The sequence below is a fragment of the Spermophilus citellus genome (assembly GCF_964194105.1).
Source record: "Spermophilus citellus genome assembly, chromosome: 6".
In the NCBI taxonomy this organism is placed as follows: domain Eukaryota; kingdom Metazoa; phylum Chordata; class Mammalia; order Rodentia; family Sciuridae; genus Spermophilus; species Spermophilus citellus.
In genome coordinates, this window is record NC_138187.1 from 33,190,138 (window position 1) to 33,197,559 (window position 7,422).

Consider the following 7,422-nt stretch of genomic DNA (forward strand, 5'->3'; position numbering starts at 1 on the left):
TGTGATGGGGAACCCCGCACTACACCGATGCCAGCTGCCCTGGAGTGTCTTCCTGGGCTTGCAAAGTTAGGGAACCTGGGAGTGGTTTGGGGAAGCCCTGGAGCCTTCCCAATTTAACTGTAGTTGGCTAATTGTGATTACAGCCCTGCACCACCAGGGGGCAGTGGGGAGAGAGCAGGGCTGGCTTGGGGGAGGAGGGCGGGGGAGCCCCCTCCTGTGCAGCCAATCAGTGTTCTTGTCCTAGAAGACAGAGGGACACTCCAGACTCCTCATCATTAGCTGTTCCTTTCCTCTGTGGTTTTGGAATAAGACAAACAGCCCCACCCCACCCCATTCTGCCCTAGCAGAAGGTGGATAGAGACACCCCCCACCCAACCCCCGGGGGTGGGAACCAAGCTTCTCCATCCCGGCAGGTTCTCCTGCACCTCCTTAATGATTCTTCTGCAATATTTTCGGAAGGAGTGTTTTTAGACCCAGAGTGAAAGTCTTTAGACTTGAAGATGCCCTCATAATCGAATAAGTCACCCCATAGCCAAGAGTCATTAGAGTTAATGAAGCCCACACAATGATCCATCCCTGCTGCAAATCCGCCAATGAATGCCATGTTCAGGAATTGGTTTGGGGGAAGGACATCCTGTTTTTTCCTGCATGGCCTGGACATCTCGCACGATTCCCTTTTATTGTACCTGTGCCACCCCTGGGCTCTTATGATTCTGTGGTCATTCAAATGACAGGCAAGACGAATCACACTTCAAAACCACCACCTTAGAAAATTAATTTCTCCCATTTTTTGGAGAGCCACTTGCCGAGTGTTTTCTCTGTCAGCGGGGAGCAGGCTCGGGGCCTCGGTTGGTTTCATCTGGATCCATCTGATGGATTCTTCTGAGGATTCCACTTTGAAAACGTAATTGACCATACACAAAACAAAGGCGGCTGATGGGCTTGGCACGAGAGAGAGTGTGTGTGTATATACAGTATTTGATGGGCTCATTTTGCCACGTTTTAATTACAACACTGAATAGCATTATAAATTTGTGTCCAATTAGGCCCAAGCCATCAACCGCTGAATACATTATAAATTTTGTTAAATCAGCCCAAGCGATGTTATAAGCTCGGCCGTAACACCAAACAAAGATGCTGCTGTCGGGTAAACTTAATCCTTCAGCCCTTATTCCAACACAGACATGTAGCTATAAAATTGGCAAAGAAATAGCCACCTGGTCATCAACATGGGCATGGATACAAAAGCAAAGCATAGATATTGGTCAAATTATATAGTTACATTGTGTGCATACTGGACGGCAAATTCCACCATGATGTTCAACTCAGGCACCAATAAAAATATGGAAGAAACATGAAGCATAAACATGTTGCAAAAATCCCATACGAGATCTGTGATATTCTCTGCCTGCAAGTCTGTGAGCTGCAGAAACAAACAGGGTCATTCAGGCAAAATTGAGTGCCCTGTTGAAGAAAAGAGGAGGGATCAGAAAGGTTTAAATGGATTCTCGACATCTCCCACCCACCCAGTGGCAGCAGGTACTTGGAATGAGAAGCACTGGCTAATTATATCTCTTTGTCTTTTTGTTTACTTGTTAGAAAAAAAAGGGGAGGATGAAGACCTGGGCTCAACATCACTGGAGTTCACAGGTGTCTTGCTGTCCTCTCCTTCCCAGCTCCTGGGAGTAGCACTCCCGTCCTTAGGCCAGTCTGTGCAACCAGATCTTGGCAATGATATATAAGTGGTGGCATGTGACACTTCTCCAGTCTCTCTTCTTCCTCGGCTCAGTGACTGAGAAGACCTCCCTCTGCCTGAATCCCTGAGTGACTGAGCGGAGGAAAGCACAGCCTGCCCCCGCTCCACACCCCCTCTGTATGTGCCAGACATTCTGTACGTTGGAAAGAAGTCCTTGCTGAGTGAAGTCACCTGGATGTTAGGGTTACTGATGTGCAGTCTCTCCCGTCATTACTAATACAAGATTTTGAAAAGAATGAAATACGGTAGAACTCAGAAAAAATGCTATTTTGGATCAGCCGCTTATTGGTCTCTGATTCGAGAGTTTTGACGAAGGTTGAGAGAGTCTCTTAGAGGTGTGGGGTCATTATTTTGGCTTCCAATGGTTAATGTACAAATCTGAACCTCAGATCTATTCCTTGGCACCTGTGTTACCCTAGGGCATAATTTTGACCCCAAACGTCTTAAGTCCAATGCTTATAAAAGGACCCCAGGACTTCCTTCATCTATACATTCTGAACATCAGGATGTGTTGGGGACTGTGCTGGGAGGTTCAGGGGGACACTCATAATGGCAACAAGACTTAGCCGTTTGGAGAGCTTGCTGAATGTTCTGTGTGCAGGGAGACGCTTCAGTCCCTTCCACCCTACGTGAGGCAGGAACCAGCCTACCCCAGTTACATCGTTGACTGGAGCCTGAGCCCCAAGGAGCTTGTCAAAGTCATTACCTCTGGGAAACAGCAGAGCTGGGATCTGAGCTTGGCCTCTGCACTTGAGACCCTGCACCGTAGCCACCGTCCAGTGTCGGGGGGGGGAGACCCCCCCACCAGCCGCTCCTCTGAGTGCCTATTCATTCCCTCAGCTCTTCACTTAAGCCCTTCAAAGAACTCCTTCCTGCTTTTAGGATAAAGTTGTGTAGCATCAGCCTGGCTTCAAGACCCACGATCAGCTCTGCTGTCCCACCCCGGCAATACTGAGTTCCCTCCATATCCGCGGAGGATACCTTCTAAGAACCGCCAGTGGACGCCTAGACTAATGATGGTACCAAGCCCTGTGTATATTGTGCTTTTCCCCATAGACACATATCTATGCTAAGCTTAATTTGTAAATTAGGCACAGTAAGAGATTAATAAGAATAACTAGTAACAAAGTAGAACAATTATAACAAAATACTATAATAAAAGTTATGTGAATATGCTCTCTCTCTCTCTCTCTCTCTCTCTCTCTCTCTCTCTCTCTCTCTCCTCTTGTCTCAAACCATCTTATTGAACTTCATTTTGGACCTCCATTTTTGGCCTCCATTGACCACAGGGAACTGAACCTACAGGAAGTTAAGGGGGGGACTCCTGTGGATGAAGGGGTGACAATTCTAGCAGATCCAAAATGGTCGTCCGCTCCCTGCTGGGGCAGTCACAGTCTCAGCAGTGACAGCCTGGGTTCTGAGAAGTGACAAACCCACACATTCCTAATTATGGGGCTGGCGGCTCCCTGGAGGCCCGTTCCCCATTAGCAGAGAGTCATGGCTGCCTGCAACCCACCGGGCGCCTTTTAATCCTGAAGAGCCATCATTAGCACTCTGCGCGTCCTTTGTCATTAAGAGGACGCAGCTGAAGGCAGCACCACTTCTTTCCACCTGAGCTTGGCCCCGTTCCTGGCCCCCTGCAGCTTGGACGTGTGCAGGTATCCAATCCGTCTACACTGAACTACCATTTTCCAGGTGCACCTGAGCTGCTGGATCAGAACCTGGAGGGGACTCTGTCATTTCAAAGGTTCCCCGGGTGGCTGGGGAGGTGCCCAGATTGCTGACTCCCAACCCAACTCTGTGCTGTCTCTCTCCTTTCCATCGCTACCTGCCCCCAACACCAAGAGGGTGGGGTGTGTCCAGGTTGATGCAGCTGCAGCCTGGAAGTGACCTTCTCTCTCTGGGACAGCTCTTCTTCATCCTGGCTGCGCACTTGAATCCCAGACCCTGTGGGGTGGGCCTGGGCATCAGGACTTTTTGGAGATCCTCTGGGAAGTCCAGTATGCAGCCCACTTTATGAACAGCTGCCTGAGGGACATTGGGGGAGCCTAGTCTCAACTCCCCTCTCCCCATTCTGGCTTCATAGTAATGTAGAGAAAAGGGCCCCAGACTTGGAATAAGGTCATCTGGATTTTAGCTGGATGGTGCCTGCCCAGTGGCTCAGGAGGCTGAGGTGGGAGGATCCCAAGTTCAATGCCAGCCTCAGCAACTTAGTGAGGCCCTAAACAACTCAGGGAGACCCTGTCTCTAAATAAAATATAAAAAAGGGCTGGGGATGTGGCTCAGTGGTTAAGCACCCCTGGGTTCCATCCCTGGTACTATCAACCACAACAACACACAACTGGTTTTGATCCTGATTACCAGATTTGGGATAACGGGAAATTTACAGAACCTCTCTGGTCCTCAACAACCCCATCTGTAAAACTGGGATCATAATATCTCCTTCACTGGGCTCAGGCAGGACTCAGGTGTGATCAGGTCTCTGAACATGCTCAGAAACGACAAGGGACAGATTCATAATTGTATCAGTCAGCTTTCCATGACTGTAATAGATACCTGAGATCATCAGCTTTAAAAGAGGAAAGGTTTCTTTGGGCTCACAATTTGGGAAGTTCCAATTCATGGTCAGTTAGGCCTGCTGCATTTGGGACTGTGTCGAAGCTCCCACGAGGGTGGTGAGAGTGCATGGTGCAGGAAGCCGCCCGTCTGATGGTGGCCACCAAACAAAGAAGAGAGACAGGAAGAGACCAGCACCCTGCATCCGCTTCAACCATGCCCTGCTTCTCAAAGTTTCCACCAAGTTGGGGACCCACCTGTCGACACATGAGTCTTTGGGGGAACATTCCAGATGTAAACAGTTGTGGTCACTTATTGCTTGTTCATCTGGCAAACATGAGCTGAGCACCACTGTTGACCAGGCACAGAGCCAATGACTGTGGGGAATTCAGAGTCACCAGCTCCTGTCTGACAATCCGCCAGGAGTGCTCTCTGTGAGCTCGTGGGGTCTTCTCTTTCCAGGTCACATTGTCTGTGGACCCGCTGGGGGACGCACCCAGGGACATCCCAGAAAGGTGCGAATCCAACCTGGAGGAACACCTATAGCATTTAAGAGGGGCTGAGGGAAGGGTGCTTCTCTGGACTTTAAAATTATTATTTTTTTTTCTTTTTTCTTTTCTTTTCTTTTTTTTTTTTAGAATTGAACTCAGGGGCACTCAACCACTGAGTCACATCCCCAGTTCTATTTTGTATTATTTATTTATTTATGTATTAGTTTTCGGTGGACACAACATCTTTTTTTTTTTTTTTTTTTTTTTTAAAGAGAGAGTGAGAGAGGGGAGAGAGAGAGAGAGAATTTTTAATATTTATTTTTTAGTTCTCGGTGGACACAACATCTTCGTTGGTATGTGGTGCTGAGGATCGAACCCGGGCCGCACGCATGCCAGGCGAGTGCGCTACCGCTTGAGCCACATCCCCAGCCCTGGACTTTAAAATTAAATCATTGAACTTTCACCTGTTTATTTTGGGGACCTGCCAGGCAAGCGCTCCCCGACTGAGCTCCATCCCCAGCCCCTGAAGACTTTGAGCTATCACCCCTCCCTTCTCTCTTTCTCCTCCTCCTTTAGGCCTCTTTGAAGTGTTTCTTTTTCTCTCTGTAAACACAGACACCATTTTCCTGTATCAGCATCATTTCTTATTCACGACTTTTTTTTTTCCCCCCTCCAACAATAAAACCCTACTCGGAGTCTCCCTGTATGAGGATATCTGGAGTTATTTGCATTCTGACAGTTTAAATCAAATATTTTAAAACCAGTCATGGGGAAGGCAGTAAATCCACGCCTGGGCTTCCAACCAAACAAATAATAAAGAAGATCTCACATCCAAGTAATAAACAGCGGCGATGCCGGCGCCTCATTAGGGTTCAGGATTCGTGATCATGATGGACAAGTATTTTAATGAAAAGGGAGAGGGTGGGGGGAAAGCAAAATGTTTGTTTTTCTTCCTCTTTATTCAGCCTTTTCCTCTTTATTTGGGCCTCCTTGCGGTGACTTCTCGATGATTAGCTCTTGGGGTGAGGGAGTTCCAAGGCATTCTGGTCTTGATGAATAAATATGGTCAGAGAATGTACTTGTAGGGGCAGCAGGAGAAGGGAAATAGATGTCTTAGTGAGCAAGCACCGAGTCTGAGTCACAGCAAGGAAAAAAAAAAAAACTCCCACTCCTTTTCCTCACTGGCCACCCACCTTTTTTGGGGCCAAATCATGCCCCACGTAAGGAGAACTTCCATTGTCCAGGATGGATCCAAGTGTCGCCACGGCGCTTCCTTCCGTAGGCTCCTTAGCAGGTGTGGCTCCGGGCACTGCATCAGTGACCAGAGGCTGTCACAAATGATAGCAGCCACCCCCTTGTTCGTAGTTTTGATTTCTGCAGTCAACCCACATCCAAAGTATTAATGGAAGATTCTAGAAAGAAATGATTTGTAACTTTGTAGCTGGGATACAGGCAGTTCTTCTGAACAGTGTGCCCATCTTGATATGCTGCGTGTCCCCCGGCCACTCCATACCCATCCTGATGATCTGATCTGCTGTCTCAATGTTATAACTGCCTGTGTTCAGGAAGCCCTGACTTTAGTTAATAAGGGTCCCAAGGTCCAGAGTAGCGATGATGGTAATTCAGACATGCAGAGAAGATGTGAAGTGCTTTCTTTAAAGGAAAAGACAAAGGGTTTGGTACGATGCATGGTTTCAAGCATCTGCTGGGGGTCTTGGGATATGTCACCAATGAATAAGAGAAGAACCATCGTATCTTGATGTTTGGCTGCTTAAAACAATGAGCACTTATCATCTTGCACAGTTTTTGTAGATCAGGAATTGGAGTCTGGCTTACCTAGGTGACTCTGGCTTGGAGTCAAGTTCAATCAAGACACTGCTGGGACAGCTTGCCATCTGAAGGATTGGCCAGAGATGGAGAATTTGGCGATTAAACACTGCAGTCAACCCGGGTCCCAACGTATTAATGGAAGATTCTGGAAAGTCACTTGTAACTCTGTGAGAGGAGGACTCCATTCCTCATGATGGAGAACTCCCCTCAGGGTTGCTTGGGAATCCTCATAGCACAACAGCTGGATTTCCTGAGTGAGGAATTCACGAGAGGGCAAGGCAGAAGCCGTGCTACCTTTTATGACCTAGTCTCTGGAGTCACATGGTCATTTCTGCAATATCCTATTGGTCACACAGTTCTACGAAGCGTGGAGGGGATTACACCAAGATGTAACCGGAGGCAAGGATCACTGGGGCCATCTTGGAAACTATCTACTCCAGACACAGAAGGTCTTCCCCAAGAGCCCGCTGAGCAGGAAAGGAAATGCTTTGAAGAGCATCATGGCGAACCACGGCCAAGCCTGTTTTCATGTTTTCAAGGAGGTCTTTATTGTTGTTTTTAACAAAATAGGAAAGGGGAAGGCAGGACAGTACATTCTATCTTTCGGGCTTTTACTTATCAGTTGGTAGTAGCTATCTAGAAAGATGGGGAAAGAACTCTGAGTCCCAATCCAGGCTCAGTGAAGAGTGTGGCAGTTGATTGGTGACGTCTGCCATATGTATGCGTAGGGGAACTGGTGACACATGCCAGATGAGCCTTTGTTAGTCTGACTTACCATGCAGGGCTCTG